The following is a 21117-nucleotide window of genomic DNA, read 5'->3' as shown; positions in this document are numbered from 1 at the left end:
CTTCCATATGCAGAAGAATGGAAATAGACCTCTACCTCACACCATATACAGCAATCAAATAAAAATGGATTAAATCCTTAAATCTGAGACTTCAAACTATGAAACTACTAAGATAAAATATTGAGAAAAATTTCCAGGACATTAGAACAGGCAAAGATTTCTCGTGGAATATCCCATAAACACAGAAGATGAAAGCAAAAATGGACAAATGGGATCATATCAAATTAAAATGTTTCTGCACAACAAAGAAAACAATCAACCAAGTGAAAAGACATCCTACAGAATGGGGAAAAGTACTTGCAACCTGCGTCAGACAAAGGATTAATAATCAGAATATAAGGAGCTCAAACAACTCCATAGGAAAAAAATCTGATAATACACCTTACAAGTGGGCAAAAGATTTGAGTAGACATTTCTCAAAAGAAGAGGTATAATTACCAAACAGATATATGAAAAGGTGCTCAACATCACTGGTCATCAGAGGAATGCAAATCAAAACTACAATGAGATATCGTCTCACCCCAGTTAAAATGTTTTTTATCTAAAAGACATTCAATAACAAATGCTGGCAAGGATATGGAGAAAAGGGAACACTATTGGTGGGAATGTAAATTAGTACAACCCCTATGGAGAACAGTTTGATGATTCCTCAAAAAAAAAAAAAAAAAAAACTAAAACTAGAGCTACCATATGATCCACTGCTAGGAAAGGAAGTTATAATAGTATATCAAAGAGATATCTGTACCCCCATCTTTTTCGCAGCACTATTCACAATATCCAAGATACGGAAGCTACCTATGTGTCCATCAAAAGACAAATGGATAAAGGAAATGTGGTACATTAACACAATGGAGTATTATTCCGCCATAAAAATGAACGAGATCCTCTCATTTGCAACAACGTGGATGACACTGGAGGTCATTATGTTAAGTGAAATAAGCCAGGCACAGAAAGACAAACTTCGAATGTTCACACTTAATTGTGGGAGTTAAAAATTAAAACAATTTAACTCATGAAGATACAGAGTAGAATACTGCTTACAAGGGTCCAAGAAGGGTACTGGCGCTGGGGAGAATAGGGATGGTTAATAGATACAATAATATCATTCTATAGAGTGAATAAGGTCTAGTATTTGATAGCACAACAGGGTGGCTACAGTCAACACTAATTTGTACATTTTGAAATGACTAAGAGCGTAATTGAATTGTATGTAACACGAAGGATAAAAGCTTGAGGTTAGAGATATCTCATTTACCCTAATGTGATTATTTCATACTACATGCCTGCATACATATCTCATGTATTCCATATATATAATGTACTTACAAAAGAGATGCCATTTCTCAATGTGGTCACAATTGACTCATACATATTTCAACATTTGGTGAAAATTTGGCAACACTTCATCAATTCATCACCAGAAGTCATTAGGGATTCTTTTTAGATTTCAATTACACCATCAAATCCCTTTAATTTAATTCTGCACAATTATGCACATATTAATTGAACATTTGCTAAATGTTATGCGTTGGGCAAGTTGCTGTTAGATATAATGTAAATATTTTGAGGACATGGACAAGCGGGCTAGAATTCTGTTTCTGGTTATTTCTCTTATCTTTTAAGTGATTGAGAGTGTATTACTTCTTTGACACCAGATTTTTAATCTTGTGACAGGGATACGAATCTCAATCACATAGAAGGTTATTTAACAAAAACAGGAGTGATATAGTGTTTGGTATCTAGTTGCTTCTCAACAAACATTAAACTTCTGATTCACTTAAATGAAGTGCCCCTTTTCACCATGTCACCATTTATACAGCAGAAGAAAGAAGCACGAAGGACTCCTTTAGAAGGCAGGTGCCAGCTACAAACAATGGGACTCTAGGTTATTTTCCAGATGTCCTTATTTTAACAGCATTATTATGTGTTGTATTTTTAGGGGAGAATGTGTGCCAGGGCAGTATTATAATTCAGTTTCAATTACAGTAACTGTTATGCATTGTAGGCTAGCCAAAAGCTGGCAGGTAGCCTGTGCACAAGTCCTGAACTTAATAGGAGCAATGGCTTTGCAAGCCCACTTCAGCTCCTCATTACTGTCTCCTTCTGATTTAGTGGCAGCCTTCTCCCCCGAGGTTGGGTGTTGATATCATCTCCTCAGCTGGCTCAGGTTTCTGGGAAGATGTCCTTTCTGCCTTAGAACTGCCAGAAATCTATTTCTTATATTTTCTGTTAAGTACAATGAGACAAAACATAGTTCCTCATTTCCATCCTTCCTTCCCTTCTCTTCCCTTTCCTTCCTTCCTTCCTTCCTTTCTCCTTTCTTCCTTCCCTCCTTCTTTTTCTCTTTCCCTCTTTTTCTTCTTCCCTCCCTCCTTTCCTTTCCCCTTCCTTCCTTCCCTCCTTCCTTCCTTCCCACCTTCCTTTCTTCCCTTTGTCCCTTCCTCCCTCCATCCATCCTTTCTTCCTTCCTTTCTCCTTTCTTCCTTCCCTTCTTTTCCTCCTTCCCTCCTTTTCTCCCTCCCTCCTTCCCTCCTCCCCCCTTCCTTTCTTCCGTTTATCCCTCCCTCCCTCCTTCCTTCCTTCCCTCCATTCCTCTGTCCCTCCCTCCCTCCTTCCTTTCTTCCTTCCTTCCTTTCTCCTTTCTTCCTTCTCTTCTTCTTTTTTCCCTTCCCTCCTTTTCTTCCTCTCTCCTTTCCTTCCTTCCCTCCTTCCTTTCTTCCCTCCTTCCTTTCTTCCCTCAGTCCCTTCCTCCCTCCCTCTATCCTTTCTTCCTTCCTTCCTTTCTCCTTTCTTCCTTCCCTTCCTTCCCTTCATTTTCTCCTTCCCACCTTTTCTCCCTCCCTCCCTTCCTTCCCTCTGTTCTTCCTTCCTTCCTTTCTTCCTCTTTTCTTCCTTTCCTTCCTCTTTTTTTCTTATCTCCTTTTCTTCCTTCCTTCTCTCTTCCCTTCCCTTCTTTTCCCTTTCTTTCCCTTCCCTCCCTTCTTTTCCTTTCTCCCCTCCCTCCCCACTTCTCCCACTCCCTCCCTCCTGCCTTCCTTCTTCCTTCTCTCTCTTCACATTCTTCCTTCCTTTCCTCCTCCTTCTTTCTTCCTTCATTTTCTTCTTCCTCATACTCCTGTTCTTTTTATTCTTCTCCCTTCTTCTCCCTCTTCCTCCTCCTCCTACCCCTCCATCTTCCATGTTGTATTGCTACCCGCTTAATGAATCCTTTTGCCAAAAGCCCTGTTCATCTTGTCTACAGTTTAATATTTTATTCCATTTTTCTTACTAGTTCTATCTTGTAGCACACTTAGAAGTCTTCTCTATTACCTGTATTTACATCTTCCCAATGTTTGTAGATTCTTACATTCCCTGGTTGTCACTTAGCCATATAATAGGCATTTATCTCCTTTAATCTAGCCTCATAAATCAAACCTTTCTTTTCCCTACTCATCTTTTTATCATTCTCTAAATGGTTTTTAATTTGTCTGTGTCTTTCTGGAATGGAAGTGCCTCAAACTAAATGTAGGATTCAAGGCTGAAACCTTGCTGACTGCATGTTGCCATTCTTTCATTCTGAACAAACATTTCATAACAAATAACTATAGTATGCCTCTTTATCTTGCCAGTTCATTACTTTGCAAATATAAGCAGAATAAGTTCTTACTGAGGTCTTTTGAAGTAGATGAAAACATGCATTTTTTCCAGAACTCAGGAGGCCAAAGTTTAAACTCAGATTTACCACAATTCATGACCTTCCAGCTTAAATTCTGTATGACTAACTTTCCTCTTTTTTTTTTTGAGACAAAGTCTCGCTCTGTTGCCCGGGTTAGAGTACAGTGGCACCATCTCAGTTTGTTGCAATCTCTCGAGTTCAAGCAATTTTCCTTCCTCAGCCTCAAGAGTATCTGGGATTACAGGCACACACCACCACGCCCAGCTAATTTTTGTCTCTTTAGTACAGACAGGGCTTTACCACGTTGGCCAGGCTGGTCTCAAATTCCTGGCCTCAAGTGATCCATCCGCCTTGGCCTCCCAAAGTGCTGAGATTACAGGCATGAGCCACCACTTCCGGCCTAGGAATCAATACTGTCATATCTCATGTACAGGACCTAGACTGGGGCCAGGCAAGCCAAGCTCACAGGACACTTGCACAATCCTGAGAATGAGCACCACCTTACATTTTGCATCTAAGATGCCTCACTAAAACAATATAGTAGGTGTAAAAATGCTTTTAAAAATGCAAACACGTAGACAAATGTAAGATCTCACCATCATTCTTCACCAGTTCTACCCAACACAATTTATTAGCAGTAGAATTATTATACACTTGGAGCTCACCTATGCCAAACCTTTCTCCATAGTTTCCTTGACTCACTGTTTCAAGTTGCCGGGTGCCCGAGTATGCTAGCCTCTACTTAGCCAGGCACCTTCAGGCCAGAACACCTAAACTGGTAAACCATTCAATCACAGAGATTGTTTCCTCATCGTGCCATCAACATGTAATTATTTAAATGCCTGTTCCCTCCCAACTCTGCTTATCTGCTTCCTTGAAGATAACTTGCTTATCAGATGAAATTGTGTTTGCTGTTGTGTCTATAATGAAGTACTGGTTTAATGTGTAATCCACTTCAGATCACAAATTTATAATTTCAATAAGGTTAACTATAGAAATGATGCTTTTGTCTCCAAGCGCTCTAATGCATGGTTTAGAAAACTTTTCTGATGATGAACTACAGTAAGAAGTGCATTTTTTATCATAACCAGGAACATACAGAAAAACACAAATATAACTGAAAAGGATTTCACAAAATAGTACCTTTTCTACCTGCAAAACACTCACCGATTCTATCCTGTTCTTTTTTATTCCGTACTGCTAATCATGAACTCATCAAGTTGATTGTGCTATCCATTAGTGGAATACAACCAGTTTTGAAAAACAAAAACACACCCTAAAGGATTCTGTTTTAGTGGAACTTAGCTGATTGTTGTGGAAAAGTTTTTGACTGATGTATGTGTAGATCTGTGTGTGTGTCTTGTGTGCATCTGTGTAGGGTTGTCAGGAGAATATATTGGATGGACTTGACTATAGGTAGAAAGAAGTTCACCTTCACAAGGGGAGGACTATCCAGTGTGCATACATATTTAACAGGCTACTAGGTGATTCAAATTTCTGAGGAATTCAGCAAGATGTCATGGGCCTAGACATATATAAAAGTGGAACATCCAGGAGAAGGCAGCCTCCAGAGATGCAGAGTTGGGGTGGCATTAGAAGAGTTTCTAAGAAAAGAATCCGGGTAATTGTGAGGCAGGTACTAGGAGTAAACTATGGATTTAGACATTGGGGGAAAACTAGTTATAAGAACTGCAGCATAAGTTCACAAAAGGCTGCAGGCAAGGTTCACTTCATGTATAGCATGTGTCTGTTGATTTGTTATTCCTTAAGTCCATTCTGACTGCAGATATGATTTGTCCAAGTACTTGTCAATTGCAACCAAATGATCAAAGCTGTAAGCAAAGCCGGCATGATCAAGCAGTGCCTGGTAGACCCTGGGAAGCAGACAGGTCTTGGATCCCTTTAGATTTATATTTTCCATTTCCCTCTGCCTGTGAATAGAACGGGCCCTAAGTACCAGGCTAGAATTTGTACCTCCTTGAATGTATTTTAGCACTTTTTTCTCCAACTTATTTCATAAGTTCTCTCTTTAAATTGCCCTGATAGATCATCAGCTTAGAGTTGTTCCTTGTTCTTCACAGGTGTGTACAACCATTATCAATTTAGTAAAATTCTAGCATTCAAAATTTTTAACAGGAGGGATTATGTTGAGTTTTTTCACAGCTTGTTTATAGCCTAAATATAATTCCCTTTCAAACAATCTCTCATTGAAAGACTCTTCATGTTTCTAATGCCCAGGAAAAATATAAACCCAACAGGGTGTTTACTAACCTTGTAAAATTGCAGGATTACACTCATGAAGACAAAATAAGCTTTTCTTCATGCTCATCCTCTTTAACAAATGAATCCTAAGTTCATGTATAAACTTGTAGTTAATAAGACACATATCAAAAAGCACTCCAAAAACCCCAGGATTTTAGGAAGAAAAAAACACAAGTAGTGTGTCATTTTCACTTCCACTATTTGGTGGTACAGTAGTGACACAGCACTTATATACACAATGCATAACCCTCAAAAAGTATAAAAGCAAATAACTGATAAAATATATAGAAAAACGACCTTTTCAAAATCCCATTTCAAACATTCAAAGTCAGTGGCTTAAGTGAATAGTGAATCTATGATACCTTTTCCAAATAGAGTAGAACTGTAGAGGTTCTTTCTACCTTGAGTAGCAAGAAATTAATTATTAGGATTGCTTTGCCTCACAATGATACTGTGAACTTCCAATTATTCCAGGTAATGTAAGCAAGGACTGTACATAATTGAAATTTAATGATAACACAAAAGGCTTATTCTAACCATTAATTTCGATCTTTTTCCATAGCAAACCTTTACATGAGCTAATGAGAATAGCTAAGTTGTTTGTGTGTCATTTTACCCGTCTTTTTTTAAATGTCTCCGTCTTTGGTAAAGCTGTTTACAAGAAGTAAAGCAATGATCATCAAAATGTGATTTGAAGAGGTTTGGAAAGTTTGAGCCTGAGGGCAGCCAGGTGTCAGCTAGAGCAGGCAGGGAAGGATGATTTATAAATCGGATTTAAAGACAGTTCCTGTATTAGTCTGTTTTCACGCTGCTGGTAAAGACATATCCAAGACTGGGCTATTTACAAAATAAAGAGGTTTATTGGACTTACAGCTCCACATGGCTGGGGAGGCCTCACAATCATGGTGGAAGGTAAAAGACACGTCTCACATGGCAGCAGATGAGAAGAGAGCTTATGCAGGAAGACTCCCGTTTTTAAAACCATCAAATCCCCTGGGACTTATTCATTATCATGAGAACAGCATGGGAAGAACCTTCTCCCATGATTCAGTTACCTCCCACCTGGTTCCTCCCACAACACGTGGGAACTGAAGATGAGATTTGGGTGGGGACACAGCCAAACCATATCAGTTCTCAAAGGAGGATCTCCAAAATGTTTCTGCAAGACCAGCACCATTGTAATCATAATATAGCTTCTCAATGATTTCTTGGTAAATATGCACATTTTCTAAGTTTTATAGTCACACATTGTCACCTTATATGTATAATAGGAGTTAGTGTTTGCTTGTTTACCAGGTTGTCAACATTGTTAACAAACAACCCCTCGAAAAATCCTTGTTTTATTTAAATAGATATTTCCTCATTTGATTTCCTCCATAAATTGTTACCTTTTATTCTCAAAAAGACCCATGTAGAAATGATTAAAGATGTTTTTTGGACACAGAATAGTTAGCATATTTTAACAATTTCATATTAGTTAATAAAAATGATTTGTATGTTCATTAATCAAAACATGCTGATTGACTTTATGTTAAAATCATTAAGGATTTAAAATAGGAAAAGGGAATCGTTGGCATGTAAGTTGAGAGTTTGATCAAATCCAGGATACTGTAAAAACTATCTGAAATACCTGATACTCCATACCAGATGCCAAGTTTTCCCTTTGCTAATGACAAGCATTTATATCCCACAGGAACACTAAACCATCTTGTAAGTATCTCTTGAATGGCCACTTAAGAAATGGGAAGGCCAGAGCAGCTCATAAGAACAAACTGATGTTATCTTTGAGAATATCATGCTGGGCATTTTAGGGTACCTAAAGAAATGGAATATATATATTACAAAACCCTGAGCCAGTCATTCCCAGCACAGAAGCTGACTTCTGTAAACTTGGTTTAATAATGGGGCAGGCTGTATCAATCAGTAGGGTGGTAGCAAGTCAATAATTATTTCAAGCCAATGGTTTTCAATGTTCTATGCAGTAAACAGTTAATATAGAAAATAAAACAGGAGAAAGGAGCATCATTTAGCACATTGGTGATTCGCTGGATTGTCCTGGAACATTCTGCGTTGTCTTAAAATAACTCTGGATTTTCCACTTCAACTAGCTAGCTATTTTGTGGTTAAGCTTCTGTACTTGCTATCAAACTGACTCTCAACATAGATTTCACACATTAGTGCCAACCAGCTTCAAGTTCTCCGGTTGCCAGTGGTCTTACTTTTCATGCACAAAGGTGACAAATGAAAATCTGTTATACCGTGGTGTTAATGATGAAAGTTTTCTACCATTTGAGTTATTTTCAGGACACCTGGACTGCTTAATGTGAAAAATTAAATCTTTAATGGTTGAATTCTAGGCATGGTGACTTTTGTTGGAGGGTTATGCTTTTGACTTAGATCTTCCTTTACCCTCCAGATAGCATGCCATTCATTTTTTTCTTTCTTCATTTCCCTTTCCATTCCTCCTTCATTTACTGCGACATTTACTGCGACATTTACTGATCAACTAATATTTTTCAGGCACATGGATAAGTACTGAGGAGAGAAACATAGATCAGATATGGCCCCTCCTCCCCAGGATCCATAGTTTTGTACAGGACATAGTATGTCAGCCTGCTCATAAATCTTGAAAGGATCATAGTTGAACATAGGTACAAAGCAGAAAGAAGAAGGGATTAATCTTGTCTTTGGAAGATGGAGTCATGAAAGACTCCACCCAAGTGGAAGGATTTAAGCTTATTCTTAAATAATGGGTAAGAACTTCTCAGAAGGAAAAGGAAGCAGTTGGAGGAATCACCCTGACATGTGGGTTACAGCAGTAGTTTCTCATGACCTGAACACAGAGTGTGAGCACAGGCTGTCAGGAGATGAGGATGGAGAGTTCCTTGGGAAGTTGGTAGGGGTTTTGAATGCCTTGCCATGACTTTCGGATTTCATTCTGCAAAATGAAAAATACCAGCAAAATACCACTGAAGATCGAAGCTGGGGAATTACATATTCCTTTCACTTTGACAACAAGGTATATAGTGGGTAGATCAGAAGGGAAGAGAGGCTTAACAGAATTATGACAAGTCATATATTGAGTGGATGCCATAACTCAGACATGGCCCTAGATTCTGGGTATACCTTGGGAGCAAAATAACCATAACCCCACCTTGTACTAATTATGACAATAACAGTAGTATTTATTTAATGTCGATTTGGTACTGTCTGGGAACTTGATGTATTTTAAGGACAGTTGACCTTTAAATAATGCAGAGGTATGGGCACTGGCCCCCCACAGTTGAAAATCTGTGTATAACTTTTAACTGTCCAAAAATTGAGGTGTTGATAGCCTACTGTTGATGAGAGGCCTGACCTATTACAGTTGATTAACACATATGTTGTGTATGTATTATATGCTGAATTCTTACAATAAAGCAAGCTAGTAAAAAGAAAATATTAAGAAAATCATAAAGAAGAGAGACTATACTTACCATTTATTAAGTGGAAGTAGATCATCATAAAGGCTTTCATCTTCGTCATCTTCACATTGAGTAGGCTGAGGAGGAGGAGGAAGAGAAGTTGGTCTTGCTGTCTCAGAGGTGGCAGAGACAGAAAGAAGTCTGTGTAAGTTGGTCTGTGGGGCTCTAACCTATGTCATTCAAAGGTCAACTGTATTTCAACTTAACAACTCTAAGATATTACTACTATCTATGTTGTATAGGTAATGTAACTGAGGCTGACAGATGGTATTTACCCAAAGCTGTGTAGCCAGTCGCGTATTCAGTTAGGATTCGTGTCCAGGCAGTATTTCACTGTGATCTACCTTGAGAAAGTGAATAGATCACGAGATCAGCTATAACTATAGTGGAAACATAGCCAGACAAGAGCAGCTATTGCAGCAGGAAGCAGGAAAAGTAAAAATAAAACTATAAATACAAGAACAATCTGTTCTAAAAGAAATGGAACCTCAAGCTATAGTGTTAAGGTCCCAAAGATGGTACTCTTCATCCTTTTCTAGATAGTTCTGTCTGCCTTACACACATCAGTGGATGAAGCTAGCTATTCAACATATAGTCTAACCAAACTAGGTAGCCAGAGTTTTGCACTGGCATTTTCTGGCCATTCTCCTTTCCTTGTTACCATGACTTGTTAATAGACAGCTTACACTCTAGGACTTTACATCTTACTATTGGCTTCTGTGCAATCAGTGGCCAAATGTCCAGTAGTTCTATGCTGAGCCTCCCCCTAGATATAGTTTGAAAAATGCATGAGATAAAAATATATCCTTCAGCCTCCCACAACCACGGAACACCTAGCATGCCACTCAGCAGTTAGAGCAGAAACCTGTTGTGGTAGACAGAATTCTAAAATAGTCCTCAAGATTGCACACCTAAAATGACCCTGATGTACACACCCTATATAATCCCTTTCCTTTGAGTGTGAGTTGGATTTGTGACTATGATAGGATATCACTACCATAATTTTGGTACCCTATATGGGTGAAAAGATTTTGTAGCCATAACTAAGGTTCTAATCAGTTGACTTTGAGTTAATCCAAAGGGACGCAATCCCAAGTGAGCCTGACCTAATCAGCCAAGCCCTGAAAAGAGGTCACAGAAATTTGAAGCATGGAAGAAAGACATTTCTTGCTAGCATTGAAAGAGCATCCTACCACATTTCAGACAGAACATGGCACCAAGAGCAACGTCTAGGAGATGAGAATGGTCCCTGTTCAACAGCTAGCAAGAAAACAGGGTAACTCAGTCATAAAACTACAAGGAAATGAATCCTTTCAATAAACTATGATCTTAGAAGAGGACACAGAGGTTCAGATATGATCACAGCCCAAGCCTACACCTTGATTTAAGCCTGAACAGAACACTCTGCTAACCCATACCCAGACTCCTTATCCACAGAAACTGTGAAATAATAAATCTGTGTTGTTCTAAGTCACTCAGTTTGTGATTACGTGCTATGTAGCAGTAGAAACTAGGAAACAATACCACAGTTCAGACAGGTGCCACCCTGAGTTATCAAACCAGCAAGTCATGATTGACTGGCTTGTTTTGATGACCGTTCAAAAGAGTTTTAGTCTGCTCATGGCTCTGTGCATAATAAATTTAATATAGCATGCCCCCAGTTATCCATAAAAACTAATCTTTAATTCTTTGAGGCCACTGTGTATTATTTAGTGTGTTACATTTCCATTGCATTGAGGATAATTTTTCTTTTCAGTGTGGTCCTACTAATGGCATGTCCTGTGTGTTTTTCAAATAAGATATATACTTAATTAGTATTCATAATTCGATTCTAGTATAACTTGGTTATCATAGGTATTTTATTAGAAATATTTCTGTTTAAAATCAAAGTTATTAAGTGATTCAGTTAGAATTGTTCATAATTAAACTACAGCATATAAGCATGAATAATTGTCAAGATTGTTGTATATTGCTTTTTACATTTTATGTTTCTTTGGTATAATAAAATAATAGAATAAAAAATTATTTATACTCTATTACAGTGGGGAAGTACAACATGTCAGCTGTAATGAGGAATAATTTGTTGGAGGAGACAATATTTGGAATGGTATTTGGCTAAATATATATTCACAACTAAGATTTTTATTAAGCAGAGCTAAAAATCTGTTGAAATTACCCCTGGGTTTAATGATCACATAAATAATCCTGTTTCAATTATTTGCGTCTTACATGGGTTCATAATAAATGAATTATGCATCAGACAACTTTGTGTCTTTTGTTACTTTTATAGTATTGATTTAGATAAAGATTAGCCCCAGGGAGTAATGGGAAAGGGCTCCATGTGGCTGCTGTTTTGCTTTTTATTAGATCTCAAACTGAAATATCTACTTTATCTAAATCAGCTTCACACTTCCAAACATTTGTATCCATCAATTCTATTTACTTCACTTAGCTTGGCTATTAAGATGGCTGCACATCAGTTCTGCCCTTCACTTAAGTGATTACATTTGGAGCTGAAAGAGGGCTTCTCCAGGGACGGATCAAAGATGGGAGCTAGGTTATGAAGCAATGCAGAAAACTGTGGGATGCTTCACAGCCCTCTATCTCTACTAAAGTTTGTATCTAAAGCTCACTGATGAGAGAAAGTTGTCATGAATGCAGGAAATGAATCACCTGAATAAAAACAAAAAAACCTTTAAATATGGAATAGAAACTTGTGTCGATTCCCAATCTGTTTAAAATGCCTTACTTTTATTCGAAGAAAAAGCTTTATGGAGAAGTCTGAGAAACCGAAGGAACCCCCGTCTATTCTTATCCATGTCAAGTTTGTAAAATGTGTGACTCTCAGCTAGTTTTGATGAGCTGGGAGAATGTGTTCCTTACATGGGTGAGGGTGTTTGAGCAGATTAATGCAGTGTTTCTCACAGTGTGGTCCAGAGAAATCCTGCATCAGAATCATTAGAACTTTTGACAAAAATGGAGATCCAGGGTCTCCACCTAAGACCTATGAAATTAGAATCTCTGGGAAAGGTCTGAGGATTCATTTTTAGGGAGATTTGTAGTTAATGCTGATGCACGTAACAGTTTGAGCACCATGAGTCAATATGTATGTATAACAGCTTAGTTCTCTGTTCTCTTTCGCCAGTGCTGGACACTCTTGCTATCAATTCCTTTCCTCTCATTTGTCTTCAGCCCTTTAAGAATGCGGTAATGTACAGCTCAAATGAGTTTTTTGAGTCACTGTCTATTGTTCCTCCATTTCACTACCTTTACTCACTGAGCAGTGTGTGTTTGCTATTCATTCTTAGGATAAGGATAGGTGGTAAAGTCTGGGTGTGGTGTTGATCCTTCATTGAGGATATTGTCTAGTCGTGGAACTAGACCAAACAAGACTAGACTAGTCTAGAACTAGCTAGTGTGTGATTCATGGATCATGGGACTGATGAGACTTATGAAGCAAATATGCCCTTGAAGGTGGATTTCCTCAAGGAAATGATGATAGGACCCTTTGAAACCCCACTTGAATTTGATTAGAGTCTGTAGCCTGATGTCATGCCAACACCTCACTGCATCTGTTCATCTTGTGGAATGTTTCAGAATGGAAGGTGACAAAGGTGTCCTCAAATATCAGTGTTCAAGATAGTTATTTTCAGGCTGTTTACATTTTTTGTTTCCAGCAAGGATACCTAGATTTCCTTTTTTTTTTTTTTTTTTTTGAGATGGAGTCTCACTCTGACGCCAGGCTGGAGTGCAGTGGCATGATCTCGGCTCACCACAAGCTCCGCCTCCCGGGTTCAAGTGATTCTCCTGCCTCAGCCTCCCAAGTAGCTGAGCCTACAGGCACCCGCCACCACACCCAGTTAATTTTGGTATTTTTAGTAGAGATGGGTTGGCCAGGATGGTCTTGATCTCTTGACCTCGTGATCTGCCCGCCTCGGCCTCCCAAAGTGCTGGGATGACAGGGGATTTCCATCATTTTTAAGAACAATTTAAAAGTCAAGCCATTATAAGTTTATAATTTCTTCCTATATTACTCGTGGTGAAGATGGTGGTCAGCCTCATTGGTGGGTATAAGCAATGTGTTTTCCTTAGAATTCCACCTTAATTGCAGATGCCCTAGTCCTTCTTATCCATATAATGGCTAGGAATAATAATAGTAATTGGCTCATTGAGTTTGTTATATGGACATATTAAGATAATTCAATTAGAACAGTACTTGATGTGTAGCAAGAGCTCAATAAATAACAATAATAGCTATTATTTATTGAACATTTATACGGTGACAGTCTCTGTTCTAATTGCTTTGTATGATTCATCTCAGCAGTTTGCCCAAAGTCACAAGGCTCTAAAGAAACAAAGCGGGGATTTAAACCCAAGCATACTCTTAACCTCTGCATTGTACTCCCTCTGCCATAAATGCAGCTCATTGTCTTTTGACATTATTATTGAAATACATTTCTCAGGCCAGGCACAGTGGCTCACTCCTGTAATCCCAGCACTTTGGGAGGCCGAGGTGGGCAGATCACCAGGTTAGGCGATCTAGACCATCCTGGCTAACATGGTAAAACCCCGTCTCTATTAAAATACAAAAAATTAGCCAATGTGGTGCACGTGCCTGTGGTCCTAGCCACTCGGGAGTCTGAGCAGGAGAATGGCGTGAACCTCAGAGGCAGAGCTTGCGGCTGAAATGTGCCACTGCACTCCAGCCTGGGCAACAGAGCGAGACTCCGTCTCAAAAAAAAAAAAGAAAAAGAAAAAGAAAAAAGAAAGACATTTCTCATGTAATGCCTTTGCCTTCTGCTCGTTTTCTTTCAGTTCATTTTGAGGGGCCAAATTTGCTTTCCATTCACTCAGTCATAAGATTCAGCCAGGCTTCTCTTGGATCAAGTAACTGCCAAAGGAAGATAGTAAGTTAGAGGCAGGTCGCTGATGCTGATTTTGTGCACTAGAATGGGAGACAGTCTGAAAAACGAGGGGCAGAAACTTCCCAGGAGCACCTGGGCAAGTGATTTGAGACGGGCTTTGACTGTTCTTTCTGGCTCTGGGTAAATTCTCTGGCAAGGCTGGGTGTGGTGGCTCATACTGGTAGTCCCAGCACTTTGGGAGGCAGAGGCGGACAGATCACATGAGGTCAGAAGTTCAAGACCAGCCTAGCCCTAGAGATGGTGAAACCCCATCTCTACCAAAATTACAAAAATTAGCTGGTTGTGGTGATGTGCGCCTGTACTCCCAGCTACTTGGGAGGCTGAGACAGGAGAATTGCTTGAACCTGGGAGGTGGCAGAAGTTGCAGTGAGCTGAGATTGGGCCACTGCATTCCATCCTAGGTGAAAAAGCAAGGCCTTGTCTAAAAAAAAAAAAAAAAAAAAAAGAAAAAAAAAGAAAAAGAAAGACATTTCTCATGTAATGCCTTTGCCTTCTGCTCGTTTTCTTTCAGTTCATTTTGAGGGGCCAAATTTGCTTTCCATTCACTCAGTCATAAGATTCAGCCAGGCTTCTCTTGGATCAAGTAACTGCCAAAGGAAGATAGTAAGTTAGAGGCAGGTCGCTGATGCTGATTTTGTGCACTAGAATGGGAGACAGTCTGAAAAACGAGGGGCAGAAACTTCCCAGGAGCACCTGGGCAAGTGATTTGAGACGGGCTTTGACTGTTCTTTCTGGCTCTGGGTAAATTCTCTGGCAAGGCTGGGTGTGGTGGCTCATACTGGTAGTCCCAGCACTTTGGGAGGCAGAGGCGGACAGATCACATGAGGTCAGAAGTTCAAGACCAGCCTAGCCCTAGAGATGGTGAAACCCCATCTCTACCAAAATTACAAAAATTAGCTGGTTGTGGTGATGTGCGCCTGTACTCCCAGCTACTTGGGAGGCTGAGACAGGAGAATTGCTTGAACCTGGGAGGTGGCAGAAGTTGCAGTGAGCTGAGATTGGGCCACTGCATTCCATCCTAGGTGAAAAAGCAAGGCCTTGTCTAAAAAAAAAAAAAAAAGAAAGAAAAAAAAAGAAAAAGAAAAACATCTGGCAAGACTAGTTTTCTTCTCCATTGGTCATGTAATACGTAATATACGTTGCCTTTGCTATGAAAAAAATACCACCTAATATCTACATTGTATGAGCCCAACGTGATCTCTATAAAGCTGACCTTGGTTCTATTCCCCTACCTTCCACTACCATTAAAGCCTGTCAGCTTTCCCTGATCTCATGGTACTTTCCATACTTTCTTAAAGACTTTTACCAGATGCTGCTTTGAATTTCAGGTGTTTTCAATGGCATCTAAAATATTATCTCTTGATCTCTGGAGTCAGACTTGGGTTTTAATCCTGAGCTGGATATTTCCTGGTATAATCCAATGAGGCCTCCATTCCTCAACTTCCCCTTGCAAAATGGAGATAGTATTAGTAGCTGCCTCCTAGGGTTTACAGAGGAAACAGTGGAATAATCCATATAAAGTACTCAGTATGCTAGTCTGTCAAATAGTGAGTATTCTACACACATGAGCTATTATCTAAATTTTGTTTTTAATAGATTTTAAGCTAGTGAAGACTAAGGATTTTTTTTTAATTTTTAATTTTTGTGGGTATATAGATATATTTATGGGCTGCAAGTGATATTTTTATACAGGTATGCAATGCTTAATAATCAGCTCATGGAAAAATGGGCATTCATCTTTTTATTGCTCATATTGGCTTATATAGTACCTGGACCACAACTTTAACAATTGAATGGAAGATGAACAATCAGAAACAAATTGAATGAAGGCTGGGTTTTGAGAAGGCCAACCATTGGGACTCTGTGGTGAAAACATAGAGAATGTTTGCCCCCTTTCTCCTCCTCTCTTTAATGCCTTCCCAGCCTGGAATCTAGAAAGACATAACGTGCCAAAATCCCTTTGTTCCCTGCCTCAGTTCATCAAAGGGCAGGCTCATCTTTCATCCATATGGCTGGAATCAAAGCAAAAATGGGTTCATTACTGTGAGTAACTGGTGATTTTGAATAAACTGCACTTTAGGGATATGCTCTGAAGTGCAAAAGTAAGAGTGTCTCTAATTAAGCACGTTCGTTTTTCTGGGGACAGGTAAGAGATAACGTTCATGCAGCAGTAGAGCCTGAGCTGAAGGACTCCCAAACATTGTTTTGAAAAAACTTCTTTAAACAGGAGCACCTGAAACAGCCTCGCACCCTCTTCAGTAGTTACGTGAGAATGCATTGCAGAGAAGAAAATGTTGGCAAACTCACAAACAGTATCCCTTTTTTGTCACTACCACTTCATACTTATCTGCTATACACACACACACACACACACACACACACACACACGGCAGGGGCACAGACCTTTCTTGTGTCTAGTATTAATGCAGAAAGGGTGAGAAATCTTTTAAAAAGTCACGATCAAGTGTTGGGTTACTTATGCCGGTGATGTTCGTTTCACTGAATGCTTTGGGTATCCCTGGCCACTGTTACATGAGACACATGGGAAATGTGATGACCATCAGCAAGCAGCTATCAGCCCCACTGGCTTCAGATGCTTTGGGACATGGGATAATTGACTAGTCCTTCACAAACCTTTGTTTCCTCATCCATAAGATGGAAATGTAAACCCCTGTCTTCCTCAAAGAGGGGTTTTAAGAACGGAAGAGTCTACATGTGAGGCCCACTGCTTGAAAACATATGTGCTCCACGAAGACTAAGTATCATTTACAAATATTGTTGCACCTAAGCCTCACAACACTTCCCTGAAGGAGGGATATTAGCCTCATTTTGATGACCAGCAAACCAAAGTATAGTGAGCTTAAGTAATCCAAACGAGGACAAAGATTTGGAGCCAGGATTTAGGTTTCCTCTTTCTGTTGGACACTCTTAATATTTCTCATTTAAAAGGGAATTCAAGGCTCTACAGGAAGAAAATATATTGGATTAATATTTTAGTTTGAATCCTCGCTGTGACTTGAAGGTAAGAGTTGCTTATGTAGTTAAGTAACTTTACTTATTTAGATTGCAGTGTTCTTTTAGCTGAAAATGAAGGGATGCGAGTGGATGCTATCCAAGGTACTTATCATCCACACCAGCGATTTTAAGATATTTTGGGCAGGGCAACCTTCTTGGCTGCCTTCCTTGTATTGCTTTCATTGTTCACATGGGCAGGAACCACAAATCATACTCACATTAAATGCTGAAGATAGAGCACAGCCAATATGTTTGAGCATGCAGTGCTCATGGCTCACCTTTAAAAGAAGCAGTAGGAATAGGACTTCCTAAGAAAAAAAAAAGTATGGAAATCTCTCAGGGTTCACAGGCAGAGGAGGCACTCTGGTAACAGGAAATTGGGTTCTGCCGGATCAGGGAGAGAGCAGGTAGCTTTTTAGGTGAGAATATCAATCAGAGTATTCACTTAACAACCACTCACTCCCTCTTGTTCATTGGGCACCACTCTGCAATTGAGGACATTGTATTGAACAAGACACACAAAAATCTCTACCCTTATAGGTAGGAGTTTATATTGTAGCAATTCTGGCAGGAGACACTTAATAAACAAATATACATGCCAGGTGGTGACAGTGCTTTGGAGGAAAATAACACTGGTTCAGAGGGTAGTGACTCTAGGACCAGGTGAGGGAAGTTTTTCTGTATAGTGTGGTTAGAAAGAGCCTCTCTGTGATAGGAATTTTGAAACTGAGACCTAAGTCAAGTCACTTATTCATGGGAAGATATGGGGCTAAGCACTGCAAGAGAAGGAAACGCAAGGACAAAGGCCTGAGCTAATGAGGTAAACATTTAAGAAAAGAAAAACCCTCAGGCCTTGGGAAGCACAACATAACAACAAAGTGAACCCATAATTGTGACATCCAGACCGAGTAGAAGGACTCTCACTCTGATGCTCTTCAACAGTTCCTGCCGGCTGGGCACGGTAGCTCATGCCTGTAATCCCAGTATTTTGGGGGCCTGAGGCAGGCAGATCACCTGAGCTCGGGAGTTCGAGACCAGCCTGGCCAACATGGAGAAACCCTGTCTCTACTAAAAATACAAAATTAGCTGGGCATGGTGGCATGTGCCTGTGATCCCAGCTACTCAGGAGGCTGAGGCAGTAGAATTGCTTGAGCCCGGGAGGCAGAGGTTGCAGTGAGCTGAGATTGTGCCATTGCACTCCAGCCTGGGCAATAAGAGCAAAACACTGTCTCAAAAAAAAAAAAAAAAAAAGAAAGAAAAAAGAAAAAAAAAGTTCCTGCCTACATATGTTTCTCAGCCCCAGGTCATGAACTTTAAATGTGAACACAAAGGGCTTGACTAGAGACATTCATAGATAAGGCAAACTGAAAGACTCTGCAGAGTTCACTGTACTAGAAAAAGAGAACTCCTTTTCGAGTTCCAAGGTGGTGTGTGTTTAAGTAATATTAATCCTGTGAATGAGGAGGAAGAAAGATCCTTGAGTTTAATTAACTACTAGTTTGGATGCTTTTCATGTTCCAAAGTTACTGGAATTAGTGGATAAAACAGTATGTCAGCCAGATGTGGTAGCTCATGACTGTACAAGTCCCAGCACTTTGCGAGGCCGAAACAGGAAGATCATTTGAGCTCTGGAGGTTAAGTCTGCAGTGAGCTGTGATCACGCCACTGCTCTCAAGCCTGGGTTACAGAGCAAAACCCTGTCTCTCTCTTTCAAAAAAAAAAAAATGTCACAAGACAGTTTGGGGGATCATTTTGGGTGTAACCTTCACCCCTGTGCTGATAAGCACTTGTGCCAATATTTGGATTTTTAATTCACTTAAAGCCCTGTTGGATAATGGGACGAAGTAATTGGTTTTGCATTAAACAAATCAGAATTTGAAGCTTGGTTCCATCATTCACCAGCTGTATGACCTTGAGCCTGCTACTTAGATTCTCTGAGGCTAGTGTTTCACCTGCAAATCGTCATCCCTACTTTTAGAATGTCTAGGAAGGAGCAATGCATTAAAGCATCTGGTGTGTAGTAATCACCTAATCATTGATGACTTTTATTATCCAGCAAACAACTAGGAAGTAAGGAGTGCCCTCCATGGAGGCACAGTAGGGACTATCTAGATTAGGAAGGCATGATTTCTGCCCTCTGGCAGCTTACCCTTTAATGGAGAGAATGTATACCCGTATGACTATCATATAATACATCATAAGTAGGAAAAGTACCATAAAAACATACAAAAAAAGAGAGATTTGATCCAATTCTGGTTGAAGTTTCCATGAAAGAGTTTTAAGAACTTGACAGGCAGAGACGGTGTAGAAACATTTTTCTAAATAGATAGAGCCGTTTGAGCAAAGTCCTGGAAATGGAAAAGCCCAGAATGAGTTTGGGCGAAGGAAGCGGAACTGTCAGGTAGAGTGTATTGACAGGAGTAAGATCACTGAGGTGAAATCCTGAAGGAGGTACCGGATCATGGAGAGCCCAGCATGCTTTTCAAAGGAGCTTCAACTTTGTTCTGTAGGCAAATAGGGAGCCATGGAAGGTTTCTGATTAAGAGAATGATTAGAGGAGGACTGTACTTCCTCCAGATTGATTCCTCTGGCAGCCTAACAAAGTCTGAGTAGAGCATGGAGACACTTGTGAAAAACACCCGAGGTGGTAGTGATTGAGCACTCACTCTTTTCTAAAAGTGTCACTCATTAATTCCCTCTAAAGAGTGATGAGCTAGGTGCTATTATGCCTCTCTTTATGGATGAGGACATTAAGACACAGAGATGTTAAGTAACTTACCTAAGGTCACACAGCTAGTAAGAGATCCCAGCGGTCTATCCCTGGAGTTCATATTCTGAACTTATACTCCACTGCCTCAAAAGTCAACCCCAAGTGAAGGATGCCTTCATTCTATCCCGCTCTGCCTTTGCCTCATCTCTTTTGCTCTCTTCAGTCCTCAGCTTGTTCATCTATGAAATAGGAGACTTGAACTGGCTTTCTAAGATGCTTTCCCTCTCTCGTATTTTTTTTAAAATTCTGTATTTCATTGTAGAGCTAATCTATTTGGGCAGTGTTAGGAGGAAAGAAAAAGATGAAATAGTTGTGCAAGAGAGAGACAAAAACTTCAGCTTTTTTTTCAGATTTTATTTTTATTCTCAAACTTTTCCTGGCTCCAAATTTACTTAAATCATTATTTGTAAAGGATAGAAGGAACACATTAAATACTGTAAAAATTTTGGTGTATTGAATGGTATGAGGTAGTGCATAGGAGGTGGCTTCTAAACTCTAAAATACTATACAAATATGATAAATACTTATTAGTTTATTATTCCCATGCTTCGAAAAGATATGATAGTTACTACTCAAACCAGAATATTAGTTCTCAGTGACTGAGCTTTCGGATAAGGTGACTCATGGAAAAGAAAGTCAACATTGAAGGACTCCTTTAAGCCTCGTTTCAATCTGCACTCAGCTAGTTGGGACAAAATACACATTTGGATTTTCCTTACTGGTCAACAATGTTTCTGAAACAGCTGAATGCAAGTTGTCACTGCACCTCTCAGCGTTTTCAGGTTTTTCTCCGTATTTCAAGGTGCGGTGCTCTGCTCCCTGTCTGCAGCGGGAGTCCAGCCCTTGCTTAGGTTCTCTTGTTTCCAAGGCAACTGGCCGGCCCAACAAAGCCACTGGTGGCGGCGGCGCGGGCGCGCGGAGTCCCGGGGCGCAGAGCCCTCTCCGCCGCGCCGGGCCTCACATTTCCTCGGGACGTTCCTGGTGACCTCGTGGGTCCTCGGGTGATCGGAGCGCGACTTGATGCAT

At 39.9% G+C, this 21117-nt stretch overlaps 1 protein-coding gene and 1 long non-coding RNA gene across 3 annotated transcripts in view; one reads left to right on the top strand and one right to left on the bottom strand.

Annotated features, from left to right (window-relative positions):
- The window catches only part of KCNIP4 (potassium voltage-gated channel interacting protein 4), a 1243239-nt gene that overhangs the window by 657417 nt on the left and 564705 nt on the right, over positions 1-21117 (top strand). The window lies entirely within an intron of this gene.
- Positions 9425-20935, bottom strand: LOC117085206. The gene is made up of 3 exons (XR_004437868.1): positions 20811-20935; positions 15613-15752; positions 9425-9458 (listed from the first exon to the last, which is right to left on the bottom strand). It is a non-coding gene; the product is annotated as an uncharacterized LOC117085206 (long non-coding RNA).

Source organism: Trachypithecus francoisi, unplaced genomic scaffold (genome assembly GCF_009764315.1).
Source record: "Trachypithecus francoisi isolate TF-2019V2 unplaced genomic scaffold, Tfra_2.0 Lachesis_group1, whole genome shotgun sequence".
NCBI lineage: Eukaryota > Metazoa > Chordata > Mammalia > Primates > Cercopithecidae > Trachypithecus > Trachypithecus francoisi.
The sequence above is the reverse complement of the archived record's forward strand: the minus strand, read 5'-3'. Positions and strand labels throughout refer to the sequence as shown.